Source organism: Gorilla gorilla, chromosome 8, assembly GCF_029281585.2.
Source record: "Gorilla gorilla gorilla isolate KB3781 chromosome 8, NHGRI_mGorGor1-v2.1_pri, whole genome shotgun sequence".
NCBI lineage: Eukaryota > Metazoa > Chordata > Mammalia > Primates > Hominidae > Gorilla > Gorilla gorilla.
The window spans coordinates 11,030,684-11,054,622 of NC_073232.2; the positions used below are offsets into that span (position 1 = coordinate 11,030,684).

The following is a 23,939-nucleotide window of genomic DNA, read 5'->3' on the forward strand; positions in this document are numbered from 1 at the left end:
GGGTAGATAGAAAGCTAAGTAATAGACAGGTAGCAGATAGGTAGATGATAGGTAGATAGATAGTGACAGAGATGACAAGGAATTGGCTCATGTGATTGTGGAGCCTGTGGAGTTGGCAATATCCAGCGTGGGCTGCAGGGGAGCCTGGGCTGCGGTGTCCTCTGAGGGCCTTCTGCTGGGGAAGTTTTCTTGCTCCGGGGATGTCAGTCTTCGTTCTATTCAAGATTTTAACTGATAGGACGAGGCCCACCCCCATTAGTGGAGCGATCTGCTGACTCAGCGTTCACTGATTTAAACGTTCATCTCGGGTTGGCTTCAGCAGCATATGCAGTAAGGTCAAAAGAACACAAAGAACATTAACATGGCCCCTGCACAAGGACGACACGCAAATTTGCCATGAGCCTGTATCTCTCCATCACACACAGGGGAGGATTGCACGTAGGAGCTCTTTGACTTCCTGGATGCAAGGGACTATTGTGCAGCCCCAAAGCTCTTTAACAACTTGAAATAAAATGTTCAGACGTACTCACCCCAGCCTTCATCGCTTGGGCATAAGGATATCCTCTTACAGCTTTGAATATGGCATTTGATTCTTATTTGTATGAACCTCATTGATTTTGGCTTTGGCTAGTAGCTTCTATGTAATTAGTAGTGATCTGCAAAAATAAAATAAATAAATAAATGCTAATCCCATTCAAAAATATCCTTCAAGTTGACTCATAAAATGAACTGTCACAGTGCATGTGCAAGAATTTCTACATGATAAATTCCCTTAAATGGGAATGACTACATCATGTTTTCTCTCCTGTCTGCTTTTCTTATTTCATTAAATAATGATAATACTGGAAATGTCTGTTTTGTCTATGATTTTAGAAGAAGTGTTTTAAGTTTTAATTCATAAAGCTTGATGATATTATTTGGGGGTAAAACAAATGTATTTAATTCCATTTCTATTATATCCACAGCCTTCTATGTTGAGTACTTTCTCTAAGTATAGTCATTAATTGTTATTAATTGCATGATAAGCATCATGCTATATTTCTTCTTAGTTCTATTAATATGAGGAATTTATTAACATCACATTATCTTTTCACTGCTGGACTAAATCTCACATGGTTGTGATGTATTGTTACTTTAATGCTGGGTCCAGTTTGCTCATATTTTATATGGGATTTAAGTAGTGATATTTATTATTAAAATCATTATAATTTTACATTATTGTACAGTATTTGTTGTGTTTCGTGTGATTGCATTGTTACTGCATGAGAATAATTATTTTCAGAATAAGAAATACGTAAACTAACTCATCTTAAAAAATCTCTCTTTACCTCTTCTCCCAATTTTTGTTGCCTAATTGCACTGCTGGAAAATACAATGAAATGGTCGTAATTCCACTCATTTTCTCCTTTGCTTTTGTTTGAGGCTGACCTTAGGCCTATTTAGTGCTCATTGGCAGTATTGTATTTTCTTAAAAACTCCTGTCCTCACTTGGCGGTTTCAGTTCTTTCTCTAGCAATTTTCTCAAAAAGGCTTGTGTGAGCAATGCTCGGTATTCCTGGGAGCAACGTTCGGTACTCCTGGGAGCAAACTTTGGTATTCCTGGGAGCAATATTCGGTATTCCTGGGAGCAACGTTCCGTATTCCTGGGAGCAATGCTCGGTATTCCTGGAAGCAACGTTTTGTATTCCTGTTTGCAACGCTTGTTATTCCTATGAGCAAAGTTCGGTATTCCTGCGAGCAAAGTTCGGTATTCCTACGAGCAATGTTTGGTATTTCCGAGCAATGCTTGGTATTCCTGAGAACAATGTTCAATTTCCTGTTTGATGATCACTCTATGGGCGTGGCCTTTAGAGCTGAAAGGTACTTTTGTGTGTATGAGATCCTCACTGCAACCTCTTTTCCACAAGCACCTGTGCAGTTGTCATCAAAGGTGGTTGTCAACACTTGACGAAAGATGTATTTTCCCTCCCTCAAATTCTATGTGAGCTTTTTGTCTGCTCCTCAAAAGCCTTTTTCTTAATTGTCACATAGTTTTTCTACTTTGTACATCCATGAGCTCAATGGTCATGTTTATTTTGCTCAGTTCTCAGTAGACCACGGTGTGCTCTTTCAGGAAGCAGATTTAAGCCTTCTATCTTAAGAATATATTTTGAATTTTACATTAAATCGTTATTCTGTTTCCCTGCACTGGTTGTCTTTTTGAATAACTTAAATTAGTTGTCCATTGCACCAGCTTGCTTTCTTGTATATCTGTTGTCTGGGATCCCTACTGTTTGGGTCCATCCACCATTCCCATCCCAGCCCCCAGGACTTACTGTGAGGCTGAGGTTGGTAGTAGTGGTGACGGTTCACCCCCTCCCTGAGCTTCTCAGGTCCAGCCTTCATTCCTGAAATGATGTTGCCTTTATCCACACTTTTTCTAAGACCATCAGCCCTTATTTCACCTTCCCACATTGTGCAGACATCAAATCCTATTGTCAAACTGTCCTTTCTTAGATCTTACATTTCTACATTGTGCTGTATTTGTCTGACTTTTACTGTGTTATAATAACGTTTTTCTCAATTCACGTTGGAGTGTTGGATTGTAATTTTATTTTCTCTGTGGATTTTTTTTTGCATGTTTCTAATATATAAAGGAGCATTACTTCTCTTTCTTACAGAATGTCCTAACCCAGACGTGTCCAATCTTTCGGCTTCCCTAGGCCACACTGGAAGAAGAAGAATCATCTTGGGCCACACATAAAATATATTAACACCAACAATAGCTGATGAGCTAATAAAAAATCACAGTAAAATCTCATAATGTTTTCAGAAAGTTTATGAATTTGTGTTGGGCCACATTTAAAGTCGTCCTGGGCTGCATGTGGCCTGCAGGTTGAGCAAGCCTGTCCTAGACCACGTTTGTAGAAGTTATGTTTATTTATTTTTAAAATTCACACATGAATAAGTTTCATTTTCCTAAACTTGCTCTGAGAAGCACAGTCATGGAGAGACAGTGATGGAAAGAACTTCCAGATTTCTCAGCTCATCAGCTTCCTTAGATATTTACTCCTGTTGCAAAAACTCATTTATGTAACGTGGGGCTTCTCTGTCCAGAGACACTTTGTTTCTCGTAGCCACACCCGGTTCATGAGGGTTTCTGCATCCGGCCCTAGTATCTCCTCCAAGGTGGCTGCTGCCCTCCAGTCATGTTCTGGAGAGGAGGCTGCTGTGCCTGAGGGTCTCCCTCTAGCCCCCTTGATCCTGGAAATATCCATTCTCTAATCATCCTCCTTTCTCTAATCAGCATGTCTGCAGTGTACCACAATACCCAGCAGTTCCTTCAGGAAGTGGGACCCTTGCCTCTGGGAAGGAACACTTCCTGATGCTGAGATATGAGGCAGGACCAACTCCAGAGGTGGGGTTCGGACGCAGGACCAAACTGAGGACCATTTAACACAGGGCTGAGACAAAAACAGCTTTCCAACAGCACGTCCACCAGTGCACCCTGTCAGTTCACCATCACCAGGGCAATACTCAGGATGACCCAGGGACCCCCAAAGGACTACCCCTTCCCTAGAGATTTCTGCCTAAACCAGCCCCGATCTGCACGTTATCGAAAGTGGGTATAAATAGGACTGCGGCCCTGCCCTGAGCTGCTGCTCTCTGTCTGTGGGGTAGCCCTGCAGGAGCAATCACTAGCTGTACTGTCATCAGAGCTGTAACACTGTCTCTTTAAGAAAGCTGTACTCTACCTTCCACTCTACCACCAGTTTGCCCCTGCATTCTTTCCTGAAGGAAGCCAAGAACCCTCCCAGGCTCTGCCCGCTTTGGGGCTCCCCTGCCCTATACCAGAACTGTGTAGGATTGGGCGCCACTGCCCCATCCCAGGTCTCGTTCCCCTCCAGGCGTCCCTCTCCGTTACTGCATGTGTCCTGCCAGCTTTGCTCTTTGGGAAACAATTACACACACAGAGGTTTGAGCTTCCTCCCTCTCTCACTCAGTTGAATACACAGGTTTGTTTTGCTGTCATTGTTATTCTCATTTGTATTTGTACTTTCCAGGAGAAAAATTAAAATGATTTGTAAAAAAGCTACCCTGTTTATGTCAGGATATGCAATTGTATTCTTATGATTTGATAATCATACATTCGTAGGAACTCAGATAATTAATTTGCAGTTTGAAATGATTTTTTGTTCTTGTTTTCTGAGGACACGAAAAACTTTCCTTCCAGGTGTTGTTCCATTTTGTGGTCTTTCTAATACAAATGTTGTGTGTCTAATTACAATTGAATTATTTACTGATACCAATGCAATTGACAAATAGGAAAAGCTTATTGTGAATTATTAAGCACATTTTCTTCTGATTTATCTGTTCATTAATTATTATTAAAATAAGACGTGATATAGACAGCATGGAACACAAATCTTCAGAGTACAGACAAATCCATTTTTATGTGCACACTCATGTAACCACCATGCAGAGCAATATACATTCAATTTCTAGCACCCCCAAGAGCTTCAGGGCACCCTTGACACAATGAACTCCACCTTAGAGAAAGACTCTATTTTAAATGTTATTTCATAGGGCACTTTGCCAAAAAGAATGACATGTTTTGTTTAATAAACAAATTTAAAAAAGGTATCTTGGCCTCCCAAAGTGCTGGGATGACAGGCCTGAGCCAAATCTGAGAATGGCCTATGACACAGCCCTCAGGAGATCCTGAGACGATGTCTCCAAAGTGATCAGGGTACAGCCTCATTTTATTTTAGACATTTTGGGAGACATGAGATAACAGTCAAATACATGGAAGATGTACATTGGTTCCATCTGGAAGGGTAGAACAACTTGAAGTGGGGGAGCTTCCAGGTCATGATTGGATTTTAAAATTTTTGGATTGACAATTGCTTGGAAGAGTTATTATCAGTAGAAAGGAATGTCTGGGTTATAAGGGGTTGTGGAGACCCGGGTTTTATCAGGCAGACAGATGAAGCCTCCAGGTAGCAGGCTTCAGAGAGAATAGGTTGTAAATGTTTCTTACCAGACTTAAGATCCGTATTGATGTTAATGCTGGTCAGCTTTTCCTGGATTTCAAAAGGGAGTATAATGAGGCATGTCTGACCCTCCCTTCCTTCATGGCTGAACTATTTTTTCAGATTAACTTTGGAATGCCCTTGGCCAAGAGGAGGGGTCCATTCAGATGGTTAGGGGGCCTTAGAATTTTATTTCTGGTTTTCATACTAGATGCGGAAAGAAGCAGTTAACAGAGAAAGACTTAAAAATAACTATGAATAAAATTTTGAGAAGAAACATAATTGATAAAAAGATAAAAAGTTGGTATATTTCAATAGGAATGCATTTACTTCATTGGAATTCCTCATATTATATTCGAATTCAGTAATTTCTCTTTTGATGGCATTTATTGAGTTAATGTTGTTTTCCATCTATACTTTCTAGTTTCCAGATTTCTAAAAGACTACTTTTCATGCTCTTCTGCATTTATGTCTGCCCTTTTGTTCTGTGTGATAATTTCCTGTTGTGTAGTTTAAAGTGTTTTACCTATTTTAGTATGCTAAGCACTTTTTAAAGTAATTTTGAATTTATTCAATATCATTTGTTGATTTTTGTAACCACAGTGGCATTATTTCTCTTCTAAGTCTTGTCCCCTTGCTTCAACTTCCTTTGCTTTATCTTTTGTGTTTCTTCTTTCCCTAGCAGTTTGTTTTTGTTTAAATCTGTCATTCAGCCCTCTCATGTTCAAGCTCAAAACCTGGTCTTAGAAATGCACTTCACAGTCTGTGGAGGTTTGAGGGATATTCCAAATCCAGCTCCCAGATCCTGACAAAGTCTCTGCCCACTTTCTTTCACCTCTCAAAGTATAATGCTTCTTTAAGACAAGTTTATTTTAATGTCAACGTGTAATGTTTGTTTGGAACAGACAGTGACCTTGCTTATGGACCTAGAATGACATTTCAACTGGAAGTTACAGAAATTTTTTTAACTTAAAAACAAAAATAGAGAACAGGTACAAAACTCTGTAATTTTCGGAAAAAATAGAGTCTGTAAAACTAAAGGTGAAAAGTACACAGAATAAGCGTACTCTAGTTGATAATGTTGTGTGACATGAGATTGCTCATCACACCGCGTTTAACTGGAACTGAGGAATTCAACGACTGGACGGTGGGTGGGGAAGGCAGGTTTCTCACTGCAGGAATGAGGATGAGGCAGGAGAGCAATCCATGGGGTGATGGAGCAGAGCTGGAGACACCAGGATGGACCTACCTGCACTTAATATAGACACTCACAGGTACAGAGAGAAATGTTCACTCATTTGTGTGTGACTTATAATATGATCAATATACATACATGAACCTTTGCTCTGTTGGCTAAGAAGGCCTAGAAGCAAGGACACTCAAGGGAGACAAGCACACCCAGTGCCCAGATCTTGGTTTCTAATACCAATCCCCAGTAAAGTAGGCAGGAAGTTTTAGGGTAATGGCTGATTCTAGAACCAGGACAAGAAATATGCAGGCTTATCCTAGAGCATCTTGTAGTGCCAGAAGGAAAGATAGGGCTGAACACACACACACACACACATATAATCAGACACACTTACACACACACACATGCATACACGTGTGTAACACATACATGCACACATAAACACACAGAAATACATGCTTATCCACAAGCATGCACACATGTGCACGCATATGCATGTGCACACACACACACTGATGGGGATGTCAAAGGATAAAGAATCAGCTAGAAGAGCTCCTGATGGCCAAAGCTGAGCCACTTTGAGCAACAGGATGAGGTAGTATTGGTTTATAACCCAAAGTATAAAATAGTGTTTATATGTTCACACTGATATAATTGAATAAATAAATAAATAGGGGACAAGAGATACAGCCCCCATGCATAAGAAAATCCAAGTTATTTCCGCAGAGGCTCTGTCCTCCAGAAGGGCAATCGTAACCCGACTCCCGAGCATGGGCCCTTCACAGTGACTTTCTTCCCGGGGCACAGGGCAGCCGGAGGCGGGAGGGGAGGAATAGCCTTGGGTGAGAGCCTGAGAGGTGCTGCTCATCCCGGCGATGGAGGTCAGCAAAAACAGTGATGAACGCATGAGCATGTGGCCTCTGCTATGTGAGGAGAATGGCCCCTTTTCTATGTGCTGTTCCTACAGTGCCCCATAACCCAAGTCAAATCATGAAGAAAACATAAATTACATTTCAGCAAAGAGGCATCGGACAAAATATACAACCAGTCCCACTCAAAACTGTCAAGATTACCAAAATCAAGTTAAGTCTGAGAAACTGTCACAGCCAAGAGCAGCCTAAGGGGACATGACAACTAAATGTCATGCGGGATCCTGAATGGGACCCTGGAGCCGCAGAAGTGTTCCAGGTGGTGAATCCTCACGAGTCTGCAGCAACCTCAATTCTTGCCTCCTCAGAAGAAAGAATTCGACTGGGGCATAAGGCAGAAGGAGAGACCAAGGCAAGTTTTAGAGCAGGAGCGAGAGTCTATTTAAAAGCTTTAGAGCAGGAACGAAGGGAAGAAATACATTTGGAAGAGGCCCAAATAGGTGGCTTGAAGGACAAGTGCACGGTTTGACCTCTGACTTGGGGTTTTATATGTTGGGATATTTCCAGGGTCTTGCGTCCCTTCCCCCCTGATTCTTCCGTTGGGGTGGGCTGTCCACATGCGCAGTGGCTGCCAGCACCACAGAGCGGCGCATGTGCAGTGTGTTTACTTGAGTCATGCACATGTGCATTTGAGGCGTTCTTCCTTCAGCACCCAAATGCCCCTGGAAGGTCATCCTCCGCCACGTTGCCTCTTAATGCACACGCTTGAGCCCATTGGGTGCACTCCTGAGATGTTATCTGACAGCTGCTGATCACCAGTTTCAGGTGTTTCCTGTCCATAGGGAGACCACCATTCTCTGACACTGGCTGTGACCTATTATTATGTTAAAGGCGCAGTGTGACAACCACCTGACCGTCACCTGATGGTCACCTGACTTTCCTGGTGGGCTGTCCGGACCCTCCTTCTGCCCCGTTCGTGTCTGATTAGCTACACACGCTTAACAAAAGGACAGTAGGGGAAATTCACATACATGTGAATAAAGTGTAGACTTTGGTCAACATTAATGTCTCAATATTGGTTCATTGAGACGAATGCACCTCACTCATGAGAGATGCGGGTCATGGGAGAGCCTAGCTGCAGGGGACCGGGAGCTCTGGTCCCACCTTCTCAATTTCTCTGTAAATCTAAAACTGTTATAAAAATGAATTAGATTAACATAAATAAAAATGAACAAACTCACTCTCGGATTTTACAAATAATTTTATAATTCTGAACTAGATATTTCTGTCCTCTATCCTCTACCACCAATATCTAGGAAATTGAGAATGTAATAACTGCACTTTTTGAGCAACATGGTTTTTTTATTTGTAAATAATTTGTATAGAATTCATTTATTTAACTTACATTTAAAAATTATAGAATAATACTGTTTCATAAAATTTTATTTTGCCTGAAGTAATTAAATTGTTTGTTTCTGAGAAGCTGTATTTAGCTGATCCAACTAACAATCACATTTGTTTTTAGTAACATTGAAAAAAAAAACTCCATTTCAAAGCGGGGTTAAACATTTGATACTCAGTTTCACTGCTAAACAGGTCTCTTTGTTATACCTCTTATTATACACAATGGCTAAATGGGTCAAGTTTGAAATCCATAAAATGGAGTTGTTAACATTGCATTTTTATTCCTTTTTTCTGAGGAATTTTTTTCCTACACAAAGTGATTTGCTTTTACTTCCATACAATGTAAAGCTTTGCTTTTCTTCAAAAAGCACATTGTCAGACCCCTCAGTAGTAAAAGCGTTTATTTCTCTGCCTTTGGCAGCTCATGAAGGATGTCAGCTTGAGTGACTTAGAAAGTTGTGCTCCTGAGAATTCAAAGAAAGTTCCCAGAGGTGCAGACAGAAGAACAAAATGTCAAGGGAATAAGAACGCTCCTCAAGGAATAAATTAATTCCAGGCCCTTTGTTGACAAGTAGCTACAAGCCTACATAGGGTGGTGTTATGAGATACACACCTCTCAGTTAATGACAAATGTGGGCCATTGCTACATTTGCATTTTCTTTTTTGGAAGAGCATCTCTTTGCTTTAAACTATTAATGAAGGAGAAAACACAAATCCGCCATTGAATTGGGAAAATGATAGAAATAAACACATTGATGAGGATTCAGCCTGTCATGAGTGAATCTTCATTCTGCTGTTAATTAGGTCTGTCCCCTTGAACCAGTTTATTCTAAGCCAGAGTTTTCATATTTGCACAGTAGAGATGATAGCATGGGGGTTAAAAGTTAAAGAAAACAGAAATTTCATCTCCCCTTCTGAGCAGAGATGTCTGACCAAACTTGGCCAATCTTATGTGTTTCAGGGAGAATTCCAGGCATGCACCAAGTGATGTGGCATCAGCAGGTCCCCATCAGAGCTGTGGAGGTGGCTTCTGTCTCACGACGGTTCTTGTCTTCTTTGCTCACAAACCCGGGAATGCTCTTGATCTCTGCACCTTCCACTCCTGTTCCTCAGGTTTCAGTCAAAGTGTGAGTCCCCAGGTGTCCAATAAAAGCATTTTCCCATCTAATTAGTTAAAGTGAGTCTGGATTATTGTGTGGTCTTGGGTAACCTCTCTGTGACTTGAAATTTTGATATGTACAATTGAAATCATAATAACATAGATTTGTAGGCTTTTGATAATTTATGTAAAGCATTCTCAAGATAGAGAATATGGTTATTAGTCAACATTATTACAACTGATTATTTATATGATGATATGGCTGGGTGCAGTGGCTCATGCCTGTAATCCCAGCACTTTGGGAGGCCGAGGTGGGCATATCATCTGAAGTCAGGTGTTCAAGACCAGCCTAGTCAACATGGTGAAACCCTGTCTCTACTAAAAATACAAAAATTAGCTGGGTGTGGTGGTGCACGCCTGTAATCCCAGCTACTAGCGTGGCTGAGGCAGGAGAATTGCTTTAACCTGGGAGGTGGAGGTTGCAGTGAGCTGAGATCATGCCACTGCCCTACAGCCTGGGTGACAGAGCGAGACTCCATTTCAAAAAATATATATATGATGGTGATACTTTGAGAGTGATTTTGATAAATACATTTTAAGACCAATGGAAGGAAATAAAACTTTGAGTTAGCAGGAACAGTTTTTAGAACAAGTATTATACCTAAAACAAAAGCTTTCATAGTACTCTTTTTCATGGTTACATGTTCTTAAGTCCTTAAATTCTAAATACCCAGCCTGAATCCACATTGCTGTCCAGCAAATGGGTCTCCCTGAGGCTGTGCCTGCTTGGCATCAGGTACTTTTGCAGTTCTAGGAAACTTGAGTTTAAGAAATACCCTAAATATAAAATGCACCTTCATCCAATGCAAGCTGAGACAGTTACAAACAGGGGTGATGAGGCTGGCATGAGACTCCACCGGCTACCTGCTGGGTGCCACGAAGGTTCTGGGATCCTCGAATGCTCAGGTATGACATGGAAAAAGGCAGATGCTGTGAGCGTCATAACCTTAGATGTCCCTCCTAGGGATAAAAGAAAGCAAAACTTATCCGCCATCTTTGACCCATTTTTCTTGTCTTTCCAGCCTGGGAGGCATCCACTTAACACTTCATCCAAAGTGATCTTCAGCCTCCTTGGGAGAAATAACCTCCTGTCAGTGACATCAGCTTCTCAGAGCATCATATGGAGATGCCTCCAGGGACATAGAAACTCAATTTGAAAGTGACAACAAAAATGTCAGGGTTATTATATTGTAAGAGAAAAAGGACAATGTGTTGTCAAATGAATTTTATTAAACCTTTGCTATCAACTTTGTAAAAACATATGCAGGCAGCTCTGAAAATGTATTTAGAGTGAATACCTACTATTGCAGTCCAAATACAATCTTATAGTGTTCATTCAATATAATTACACAGCTTTCAAACAACGAATCTTGTCTAATATTTATAATTCGATATAAGGAAACTAAGGATGATGCCTACATATAAATTAGCTTACTTTTTAAAGTCATCTTCATGAAGAACTAGTAACTCTCTGTACAAGACTCCACACATACAAAAGAGAAGCCTAATTGTAAAATAATTACAAAAGGGATATAATGACAAATTGTTGAGAAGTGTGCAGTAATATCTGAACCACTGGACAAAAGTAACATCGGGAGAAAGGACAGACGTTGTGATTCCCCACAAAAGTTATTGTTTGAAGTGGTTCCACAGTCATTGCAAGTTGGACAAAAGCTGTTAAGAAGTAGACATAGTACATCAAAGGAGTGCTGAAGAATAATTTCAAAGAATAATGGTCTATGATACTGTGTTCCTTGTGCCGCTTTTTCCATTTATCTTTAGGGAGATGCTGTATTCATTTATGGGCCAAAAGCAAAGTCCAAATTCTCTGAATAGTGCAGGGAACTTCCTTCCACCACAACTTTTTCCTCCGTGGCAATAAAGATACACCTTTATCCAATTATTTTCTCCACTATTCCCTACTCATACAAAGTTCTTTCCATTATTATTTTAGCCTAATCCTTACAAAAATAAATTTTAATACTCACTTGGACATATTTTTAGGGATGTTTATAGAACCATCTGCAATTGGTTTATTGATTAGACTAATAACATTAAGATATTTCCTTGGAGACATCTTTCCATTTATGGGAATAAACCTCACATAATTTTGGTAGAATATTTACATTTAGATTTGCTAAGATATTATGATCTTAAGTGATACTGTATTTTTATTTATTTAAAAATCAGTTTCTTAAATCAGAATTATATTTGTTTTTCACAGCAGTTTCAACCTGTGCATTTTAACCTTGGGCAAAACACACATTTTTGCCTTGAAACCTTGCAAATTTTATCACTTAAATAACAAGAACTGAGGATTTAGGTATTTATGTCTCTGATAATACTTCTGATTTCTAACTTCCTAATTGGTTATCTAAATAAAATTTTTGTTATTACCACAATTTTCAACGATTGCATTAATAACTACATGGATATGGCTTTTTTGATATATGAAATATTGGAAACTGATGAGCTGGGGAAAGCACATGGATATACTTTGAATTTGTTAATTCACCTCTAAATATTGCTTTTGCCATATTCCAACTTTTCTGTAATGATCTGACCTTTATTGCTTCTGCCATCTAAAATTTGCAGACGCAAAAGGAAGTCTCAAATGTACTGACTTTTTTAGTATATTATCTGACTACATTGCCTGTCTTTTAAGCAATTCTTCCTTATTCAAGAAATAGTCTGTGGGATTAGTTGCCAATTGTGATAGTTATCTTAAATTTGGAATGAAATTACTTTTTATATTTTATCCATGTCTATTTCATTTTGGCCTTCGTTTTTACAATTCAAGTTTTTTTTTTGTTAGCCTGCTGTTGGGGCATTGATAGAGATATTCAGAAGCATTTGCTGAAGTTACCATAAATAAGACAGATTAGAGCAGTAATTGTAGGCCAGGAGTTAGGGTCTGACCTTGGTCGAGATATTAGTTTTGCAAAACTGTCTTTGTCAGCATGGGCAAGTAGTTTAACTCTTTTGCTTCAAATTCTTCATCTGTTAAATGAGGATGTTTATCTCACAGAGTTGTTGGAAAGAATAAATGAGAGAATAAATATAAAACACTGGGAATAGTGCCTGGTGCAAATAAACAATAAATAAACCCTAGCTATCATTATCTTCCAAGACAATTATTTGAAATATGATTAAGTTTGAAAACAATTAAAGATATAAGACTCAGTTTCTATAAAAAGACTTCAAAACCATATTTTTTTCTAGAAAATAAAGCTGCTCTTGCAGAACTAAAATGTAAAAAGTTCTCAGCATTAGAGGTAAATTAAGGACATATATTGATATTAAAATCTCAAGAAAAAGCCTACAGAAACAAATTGTTGGCTTTTTCCATTACATTCACTGAGTTGGAACTTCTGCTTTCATGAATAAGCTCATTTCCTTACACAGTACTTTTTTTAAAGCCAGAAATTAGAAAAACAAATGATTCAGGTTCTTCCAGTTAATCTCATAAGCAAATTTTATAAAGTAACTTCTAAATGAATGCAAATTCCTTGTCCCATAAACATGCAGTTGTGTTTGTAAGAGGGTGTGCATATTATCAAAGGGGGTATTAGTGTTTTTTTCAGGTGCTTTAAAATGCTTTATTGGATTTTGAGTCAATATTATATAATATTAGTAATGTGAACAATAGAGTAACTCCTCTTAGCCGGATTTGATTTCTATTGATTTTAAAATTCTAAGCTGAATGCCCTCTTACAATTATAAAGGAGCAACTCGGAGGTCATCTCTGAGTAGCTAATCTGCTGACTTCAGGAGCAAATAAGCGTGAAGTATTGATTTCAACATTAGTATTGGACCAAACCACTGAGGAAACCAGAGCTGGGAGGCAGGAGGATTCCTATCAGCCATGAAGGGACTCCCAGTTCCTGGGCGCTCTGCTCTGTCATCGTCTCCTTTGTAATCTCTATGATAGGGCAGCTTAAATGTCTGAATTTTGCAATTCAGGATTTTGACTTCTGATCTGAAATTTGTCCTGATGGCCTAACTTAGATAGAACAGCTTCCGGATTTGCTCCTTTAGATATATTTGTTACTTTCAAATCCTGACCTCAATAATTCCAACTCCAGGCAACCTGTTCCTTTCTTCTAATTTCTTCTATTGCTTGAAAAGTTACTTAGTAGGCAATGTCATAAATATAATTAGCATAGAAATGTCTGGAAACTTTGACAACGTTTAAATTCCTCTGGTCATATTCATAATGTTTTTGATATTTATAGTCAAATAAATAAAAGTGAATCTTTACGATCTGGACAATTCTTATCTTTTATATTTTTGTATAGATGCATTTCTGTTTTATTTATGCACAAACGTGTTAATTCTGAAACTGTAGTGGGTCTGAGGTTTTACCTACTTGCAAACTAACAGGCTGCCTATCTCAATTTCCCACATGTATCTTGACAGAAGACAAAAGATCCCTGGGTCAGAGACAGAAATTGAACATGACTCACAGCAAAAGCAGCAGCCTGAACAATTATCCGCATTGCTTACCATGCCCCAGTTCCCAAAGGACAGTGTGATGAGGGTGAGATGTTTACCCACGAGTTCTGTGGCTTGAACTGCAGGAACCGCAAAACTAGGACACTCTGAATTCTTCATCGACTGCTGTCACATTCACCTGACCCTTCCTCTGCTGGGAGAGATGACTTGCCCCTCCTGGAATGTAAGCCAAGCCTTCCGTGGCGGTTAGGGAGTATCTCAGCTTCATTACCCTGGGGCGTCTCCACCATAGGGGAGGTCAATGTTTCATAAGAGATTGCTCTAACATCCTGGTGCTTCATGGAAGTCTGAAGGGTGCACCACCAAACTGTGATTGACATAATAAAGGAATGTTTTGCTACATCCCATGATGCATGCTGATACTAAGTAGAAAAGTTAATCGATTCTGCAAGGTCCCATGAGAAAGTAAAGAGATTACAGTGCATGTAGGAACTTTGTTATGTTTTTATCCAAGAAACCAGCATGTTACACTGTGATAAAGGGTGCAATACTAAGGATGTCTTTCAGACGGTACATGTTATGGAGTTTATTATAGTGTAGTCATTGTTGACCTATTTTGAGTTATTCTAAGTCTTCAAATTAATGTATTCAAGAGTCTGCTGAAGTTAAAAGTTAAGGAATGTCCTTTGAGGGGAAGAGTTTGAGAGTTTGAGCATGTGACTGTAAAACAATTATGGTCTATGCTTTAGCAGGATACTGTGCCCCTGTCTCCCAGATTAATGTTCCAAAATCATAGAGGTGTTTTTAAAACATGATTGTGTATGAATAGAGATTACTAGTGATTTTATTAAACTAAGCTATGTATGTTTAATGCAGTATGTTTGAAGCTTTGGTCAATTATTCAGTTAACCATTGCCAAATATGAAATGATGTTGCTCATGACAGAAGAAATAAGATGAAAAACTGTAACAAGACAGCTTTTAAGAAAGAGAATCATAACATTTCTTATTGGAAAAGTAGGCAATTTTTTAAATAAAATTTCTACATCTAGAAATTTTATTATACTATTATATTACTATTATGTTATACTTATTGTTGACCTATTTTGAGTTATTATGAGTCTTCATAATTAATCTATTTCAGAGGATGCTGATGTTAAAAATTGTTCAAAATACCATGTTCAAAATTAGAAAATATAAAGATAGATTATTTTTACACAATCAAATGGAAGCAAAATGTAGAAAAATATGTGACATGTTGAGTATAAAAAAACTGGCATCTATTTTATTATTTCAAATATAAAATAAGTAAATTTTGTAAGCTATGTGGCTTTAGAGATCATAAAACCAGTCATTTTTGGCCAACATTATTTATACCTTACTCATTACCTTTTTATTATTTATTTATTTTCAAGCAAGAGTCTCTCTTTGTCACCCAGGTTGGAGTGCAGAGGCACGATCTTGGCTCATCACAACCTCCACCTCCTAGGTTGAAGCAATTCTCCTGCTTCAGCCTCCTGAGTAGCTGGGATTACAGGTGTGTGCCACCATGCCCAGCTAATTTTTGTATTTTTTGTGGAGACGGGGTTTCACCATGTTGTCCAGGAAGGTCTCGAACTCTTGACCTCAGGTGATCTGCCTGCCTCGGCCTCTCAACATGCTGGGATTTCAGTCATTACCTTTTGGAAGAAGGGCAACCTGTGGAAATTTTCAACTGAGAAATAAAAGTTTAACAGAATAACAAACATTGGATCCCTTTAATCTCTTAAAGGCTAAATTAAAAAGAGATAAACATTATTAAATGTCTTCTCTTGATACAAAGAGATCAAGTTCAAAATGATAAGCCATTAAGCTGTTTAGAAAAGGTTACGCTTTTCATTAAAATCTCTAACCACAGAAGATCTGGTAGGATATTTTGTGATTCCTTTGAGGGCACAATCGTAACCATTACCATTTACGGGCCATTTCCCAAAGAGTCAGAAGATTGCCCCATTCCTCCACTGTACAAACTGCAGTAAATCACCAAGAATAGAAAACCGGGAGATAATTCAGCATACTTTTCACTATTTACCTCCCCAACCTCCATCACTCTGAATCTCTCTGGTGACGGGAAACCTGTAGCTCATCCAAGAACATGGCTTTCCTGGATTGCGTTAATGTCACTCAAAGTCTTTTCCTGTTGGGTGATCAATGATGGTAGCTTTCTCCAGACATCTTTTCACTCTTAACACATCAGCTACTTGTCCACCCCGTGAACCAGTCACCAAATGTTAAGAGAACACAAGGATTGGCTTTTGCATTGGGTAGACATGACCCCAGCACAGTGCCCAGCAGGGATTTGGAGCCCAGCGTGCATTTGCTGAGTGAATGTGTGTGTCCACGGGTCAGGGGTTGCTATCAGATTCCAACAGAATTATTCTCTGTTTCACTTCAGTCAGTGCAAGACTGGGAAACAGCAACAAGGCCAAGGGCTTCGGAAACTACATAACCAAGTTGCATCCAGGTAAAGCCCCCTGCGAAGGGAACACAGGCCTGACCCCGTTTCCTGCAGCCAGCTGAGCTTGCCTGAATTGTCTGAATTGGCTCAAAATTCATTTTCAGATTACATGGCTTTCCTATTGGGTTGACAAAACCCAAACGATAATCTACCAGTGGCTGCACGCTAGAGCAGAAACCGGGTTTACAGCCGGGCACGGTGGCTCACGCCTGTAATCCCAGCACTTTGGGAGGCACAGTCGGGTGGATCACGAGGTCAGGATATCAAGACCATCCTGGCTAACACGGTGAAACCCCGTCTCTACTAAAAAAATATAAAAAATTAGCTGGGCGTCGTGATGGGCGCCTGTAGTCCCAGCTACGCGGGAGGCTGAGGCAGGAGAATGGTGTGAACCCGGGAGGCGGAGCTGGCAGTGAGCCCAGATCGCGCCACTGCACTCCAGCCTGGGCGACAGAGCGAGACTCCGTCTCAAAAAAAAATAAAAAGAAAAAGAAACAAAGAAATCGGGCTTACTTCCTTTTCACACCTCTCAGAACAGTGGAAACCAAGTTTGTCCAGGTGAATGCCTCAGTGGTAAGTTCCGTATTTTTCCCCTTATATTTTTATTTGAACTGAAGGGTTTGCATAAATCTGCATTACTTAGGAACTAACTTTTTACATGTTCTGATGTAGATAGTGCTATCCAGTTCCAGAAGGGTGTTTGCTCATAGACATGCCATTCTAAGATATTTTTAATAACATTTTCCATTACATTGTAATAGTTTAATGACTTAAACAGCTTAATGTCGTCTGTCCTCTTCCACAAACATAATGATTATGTTTCCTTTGTTTCTTGTTGAGTTAAGCAATGCTCTAACTAAAACGCAACATCCATGTTCAGGCCTGAAAATCCTGCCCCTGCAACATTAAAGAGAAATACGATGTTCCACAGTCCCTGTTCTCTCTCTTTTCTTTATTTCCTTCGTCTCTTCTATTTTCATTATTCCTTCTGCTACTTTTATATGAAGCATCATCAATTTATTGAATTTCTTATTAAAAATAAAAAATAAAATATTTTTCCACATAATACTTTAATTTTAGGCAAAAATATTTTCAAGAAATCAAGGAGTTTGTTCCCTTTTCTGAGAAAGAAGATTTAGGGAGGGAAAAAAAAGGCTTTGCTTCAGATCACTCACAATTAGTTATTTGTGAATTTGTGATTAGAATAGTTTTCTTTCCACTAATAACTCTAGAGTCATCTATTCGGAAATTGAATGTTAAAGGCATATTCTGTTGTTTCAGACTCCTGTAGCTTCCCTCCCTTTATGTACTTTAAATTTAATGAAAGAAGCAGAGGATTTTGGAACCATTGTCTTCATTCCCGCGGTGGAGCTTCTCTCCAGGTTGTGGTCAGAGTCAGTCCGTATCAGGGCATCTTGGGAAAGGTGCCGGTAGCTTTAGGGGGACAGATTGACTGCAGGAGGCTTTTCAAAAGCTGCCTACATCTCTCAAAAGCAGAGGTGACTTTCCTAAGGACCATGAAGCAGAAATAACAACCTCTCTGACAACATGAAGGGGGTAATTTTCAGCTCAGCTAAGTGAATGCCCCAAGCATTCAGCCAGGCCTACTTGCCGGGGTGATTGGTGTCTGCACAGAGCCTGTGTTTTTCCTGCTGCTGCACTCATCTCTCAAACTGCACATCTGCGGGGAGGTCCATTATCTTAAAAAGAGGAGAGGGGACTTCGCGTGGTTCCTGCCTTGATTTCACAGTCAGCCTAAAGGTTTCCTGCTCTTAGTCTAATAACTCAACACATCACTATGTATAGTCTCAGAGAGATCCTCTCTCTACAGTAAGAGTATTTATGCTAATGATGCAAATAAAGGGTGAATTAAAGGTGCTCTGAACTTTTAACCATGTCTTGCAGACACGAATTTGGGTATGAAACCAGTACCACTCAAATAAAAATGGGAAAAATGACATTTCATTTGGAATTTAAAATTGCAGATGGTATCCATAGTTTGTAATCCTGTATGTTTGAAGAGGGCGGTGTGTCCTCCAGCCTGTGTGTGCAGAAGATGTGGATTTTCTTCAGTCAAACGTGTGCCTACTTCCACAGCTGTTGGAGCTGCCTTCCATTTTGTGACCCAGGAGCTTAGAGCAAATGGCAAAGAATGGCAGCTTTTCTTTAAAATAATCTTAAAACATGCATTTTCCATGGGTTTCTTATCTCTGGCCCATGTGGGTTTACCATAGAGTGTCGACTTCCCACCCCTGTGAGTTCTTCACACAGAGTCATCTCAAGGAGCTTTTCCACATTGTTTGATGTTGGCCGACTGGCTTTCCAACATCAACCTGGCTTTGCCACTGGTTTAAAAATAAAGTAAATGTGCTGAAGTAGTCACGTGTGATTTGATGTTTTCTTCATGTCTCTGATTAAGAAAGTTGACCACACACAGTGTGCTATATGCACGATTGGGCCCCCTTCTCCGTTTCCCTAACTCCACCCCCTTTTCTGTGTGTTCGCACTTCCTCTCACCAATGGGTGTGAAATGGGAGAGTTCCCTGATCCCCCTCACAGGATGTGTGACAGCAGTGTGGCTCGACTGTTCAGTGGCAGCTGCTGCTCTAACCCCTGATGTTTGGGGGAGCACACAGACGGACAGGTGCAGGAGCCCAAGTGGGCGTGCCCTTTTAGCCCTGCCATCCTGGGATGGCATGAGTGTTAACCAGCTCAGCAGACCTTCTGCCTTTCTGCAAAGACAGAGGACCAGTATGACAGCTTTCTGTATCCCGAGCTCTTGTCCAGCATCCCAGAAGGATCAGATCGCACATGGATGGGAAGGACGATGAGGGAGTTTTATTGAGTGGTTGGAGGTGGCTCCCAGAGGGATGGATGGGGAGCTGGAAGGGATGGATGGAGTGGGAAGATGATCTTCCCCTGGAGAATGGCCGTCTAGTGGCTGGACTCCTCTCCGACCGCTCACAGCCAGACTCCTCTCTGTGTTCAGACATTCCTCCTCTTCTCTCTTTCTCCGCCACGTTGTTCCGCTGTCTGCCTGCTTGTCTTCTCATATCCTCACCTGCTCATCTGCCTCTGGAGCCAGGGGTTTGGGGTTCATATGGGTATAGAATGGGGGGCATGGTGGGCCAAAAGGCAACTTCTTGGGCACAAAAATGGAAATGCCTGTTCCCACTTAGGGCTGCAGGTCTCCAGGCTTGAGGGTGGGGCCTTTGCCGGTGAACGGCCCTCTTCTACCCAGTATTTCCCTGTTCTCTGTTCGTATCAGTAGGATGTGTTTCTGCATCACAGGCCTGCATCAGCTATGGGACTGCATTTGGTGGAAAGAATGAGGAAAGCCAGACATGCCACTCCCAGCCCAGCCTCATTCGTTCCTATTGGCACATCCCCCGTAACCATGAGAAGAACATGCCTAGGCTAGCCCATAATGCTAGGCCCAGGGTGAGAGACTGCAGAACTCAGCTGCCCCAGCCAAACCATGTCCTCCATCCACCTGAGCCCAACCAAGATGTCTGGGAACAATGAATGGTTATTGCTGTATACCCCTGAGATCTTGTTATACAGCAAACACACACTGTTGCAAATAATATGAATTTTTAAATTAGACCATTTAGTTTTGCACCTTGTAACTGTCTGACTCCTCACCTGCATGACACCTCCATACAGCCTTCAACTGCTATGCCGAAGTGCTCCTTGAAGTGTTGGCCATGTGGGCGCCTGTGTTAACTGAAGGCACAGATGGTGGCTGATCTTCCTATGTCTAGCACTGAAATATTCATTCTGGGGCTTCCCAAATGCTCCCTGAAGGAATAAATGATAGGATCCCATCAGGTGTAATAATCGTACCTAGGCAAACAAAGCGTAGTGAGGGAAAGGGAATTTGCATATGTTAAGAAAACAATTCTTCACATTTACTGCTCTTTAGAAACTCTTGGATGGGAAGGCTCCCTGCCTCTGCCTGTGCACACTGCTGTGGAAATGCCAATTCCCCAATTAAGTGCTGAAGATGGAGCCCTGCTCAATTCTCCAGAGGAGCCCTGAGCTGAGCTGCCCCAGGAAGGATCATTTTCCTTCTCTGGCCCTCCCCATTTGGTCTTGTTAACATGTTTACAGCTTCAGTGCTCTGTATGTGATGGTATAGACAAATGTCTTTCCTCAAAGCCTGGGATAAAGGATTTAGAATATTGTAGAATAAACATGGGGTGATTTCTAAGGGTCATCTTTTTAGAGCTTTCTCCCTTGATTTGGAGATGTTGGATGTTTTGACTTGCGAAAGGTAAATAAATCTTGGGACCCTGAAATCACTAAGGCAAAGGCAAAAGTCAAACTGGGAACTTCTTAGGGCAAACCTGCTTCCCATTCTATTCCTAAAAGAGATAGCTACTAAGATAAAAAAGCTACATACCTCCCTCACGAGGAATTTCCCTGTAGACAAGGATGGACAGAACTCAAGGTCACTTCTCTGCTCACTAAGATAAATGCATATCTGATTGTCTCCTTTGGAAAGGCTAATCAGAAACTCAGAAGAATGCAACTGTTTGCCTCTTACCTACCTATGACCTGGAAGCCCCCTCCCTGCTTTGAGTCGTCCCTCCTTTCTGGATGGAACCAGTGTACGTCTTACACATATTGATTGATGTCTCATGACTCCTTACAATGTATAAAACCAAGCTGTTACCTGACCACTTTGGGCACGTGTCATCAGGACCTCCTGAGGCTGTGCCATGGGCGTGCATTCTTAACTTTGGCAAAATAAATTTTCTAAATTGACTGAGATCTGTCTTAGATATTTGGGGTTCACAGGCTGATGGCATTCCACCTGGCTTGGGTATTCCTTATGGCCTGGTTTTAAATCCCATGATGCTGGGCAGCTACACAGAATAGCTTGCACTGACAAACCCTTCTTTTTGCTTTAAGTTTTTGGAAAACTTAACAAAGGAAAGATGCTCATGTCTATGCTCTCTGTGAAAATCCCCTACCTCTGCTGAACTGGGCTGGCCTGCAAATCTGTATATGGTGAATGAATTATCGTGGTATCCTAGAACTTGCTGTACTCTCAGTGAAGAGGCGTCTTTGCCTGGGGTAATATGAGAGGGTCGTTGCAGCTTGCCAAGGAAATCAAGGACACGTACACGCACAAGGAGTGGGTTTAGGAATGGACGTTGCATAGGCAAAAGAAAGAGAAAGGAGAATAGCTCTCTCTCCTGCAGAGAGAGAGGTGCCTGAGTGGGTCTTCCAGCCCGCAGAGAAGTGCATGGGACTTTAGAGACTGGCTTGAGGAGGTGGTGTCTGATTTCCATAGGGCCCAAAGATTGGTTGGACCAGGTTTGACCTTTACATAGCGTGAGAGGAAGCTGGTGCCCCACCTTAATCTTTTCTTATGCAAATGAAGAAATGGGGTCTTTGATTGGCCAATGCCCTGTTGTCTTCTCCTTACTGTGCATGCGATTGGCCAAAAAAAGGGAAGATGGAGCCGCCATTTTGAACATGCCTGGCTCCCAGGGAGCCCCTTTCCTATCAGCATAGCTACCAGCATTCACCCTTGCAAGTGTCCAGCTTGCTTATCTGTGTTTACAGCTCAATTTTACAGGTTGTTTTTTGTTAGAAAAGAAATTATTTGGGGGCTGCTTTTTATTGAAAAGGAAACCTCACTGAGGGACTCCCTTGCCCTATTTGCTTAAGTCATTTCTTTTTATCTCCTGTATGATGAGTATTATGTCCGCGTGTTCACCTTTTCCCCCTAAATTTGTCTGTAAGCACCTTGTGGAGATAACTTTACACATCTCATTTTCCCCATTTTGTCCCACACAAGACTCAATAAATATTCATTAATTACCCCACAGGCCTGTGCCCTATTTCCCTCTGTTAACTTTGTTTTAATGTTACTGGAAATTGAATGATGCTTTTTGGTATTTCATGTTCAAGAATATTTCTACAATAGTTACTAGGATAATTCTTTGCTGAAGAACGTGACTTTACAACAATTAATTAATTGCCTTTTTAATTAATAATTTTTAAGCATAAAGTAAAAACTCAGAAACCTTTTTCCAGATAAAGAAGAATCAACTCCTACGCTAAAATGTAGAGAGAAAAAAGCTGATTTTTGACGGCATCGTAAAGTTGGTATTTCCTTGAGTGCGGGAGAAGCGCAGTGGCCACGGCAGGTGATAATTTTCTTTTCTGGTCCTGCAGGCTGCTCTCCCTTGCCTGGAAAAGCCTGGATTTTCACTTAATTTCTTTTGAAGGGCAGACAAATTATTTCCCAGATCAGCTAATGGTGGCAAAGCATATTTGACAAGTAGCCACCTGGTGGGATCAGAGGCTCCAAGCATGTTTTTAAGCTAAACTTTAAAAACCTCTCTCAGCTGGAACCTTCCCTCCTGCTCAGAGAAGTCTGGCCAGCACCACTGGCTGCAGGAGGCCCTCTAGGCTCAAGTGGACCGAGCGTTTTAATTACTGAGGTCGCCCAGCCCTCTCGCTTAATGACCAAGACGAAGCATGCGCTTTAGAGCCTTCAGCGGTAATCACTCAGCTTCCAGAAAGAGAGGAGCCCTCTGAAAAGACACTTGAGAAGCAGTGACTGCCTCCGACTCATAAAACGTTCCATTCTCTTCTCACAGCTGAATGGCAGTGATGAAAAGTTTGAAAAAAATATCTGTCATGTTAAGATAACATCACTCGGGGCAGTGGATAAGCTGAGATTCCTCTTTCTGTCCAAATCTGTTCACCTTAGTACTGAAAAGGTGGTTGTCCTCGTTAATTTTTGGTTTTAATTCTCCTCCTCCAAATTGAGAAAAAGAAATGAAAGAGCAAAAGATTGCCTTAATTGAGAAGGAGTAACAGTGATAAACATATTTACCCAGTATTAAATAGCTGCCAGTGGCCAGGCGTGGTGGCTCAGACCTGTAATCCCAGCACTTTGGAAGGCTGAGGCAGGAGGACTCTTTGAGGCCAAGAGCTCAAGACCAGTCTGGGCAACATAGTGAGACTCTGTTCTGTCTCTACTAATAAATAAATAAATAAATAAATAAATAAATAAATAAATAAATAAATAAATATATATATATTAGCTGGTCATGGTGTAATGAGCCTGTAGTCCCAGCTACCTGGGAGGGTGAGGAAGTAGGACAGCTTGAACCCAGGAGATTGAGGCTGCAGTGAGTTAAGATCACACTCCTGAATTCCAGCTTGGGTGACAGAGGGAGACCCTGTCTCAGTAAAGAAACAAAAGAAAAAGCTATCCCTGATTTTTCGTTTCTGTCATACAAAAGTGAAGAAATGTTTCCACAAATGAAAATGCAGTTTCTTTCAATGTAAGTCAGTAAGTAGTTATATAGCATTAACTATACTATATT

The 23,939-nt window shown here is 40.7% G+C and overlaps 1 long non-coding RNA gene and 1 other non-coding gene across 2 annotated transcripts; both read left to right on the forward strand.

Annotated features, from left to right (window-relative positions):
• The first annotated feature begins 308 nt into the window (after positions 1-308).
• On the forward strand, positions 309-413 carry LOC115936102 (U6 spliceosomal RNA). The gene has a single exon (XR_004071684.1). It is a non-coding gene; the product is annotated as a U6 spliceosomal RNA (small nuclear RNA).
• A 7,406-nt stretch (positions 414-7,819) lies between these two features.
• Positions 7,820-9,642, forward strand: LOC129524835 (uncharacterized). Its single transcript, XR_008668756.2, has 2 exons — positions 7,820-8,013; positions 9,436-9,642. It is a non-coding gene; the product is annotated as an uncharacterized lncRNA (long non-coding RNA).
• Positions 9,643-23,939: the final 14,297 nt, after the last annotated feature.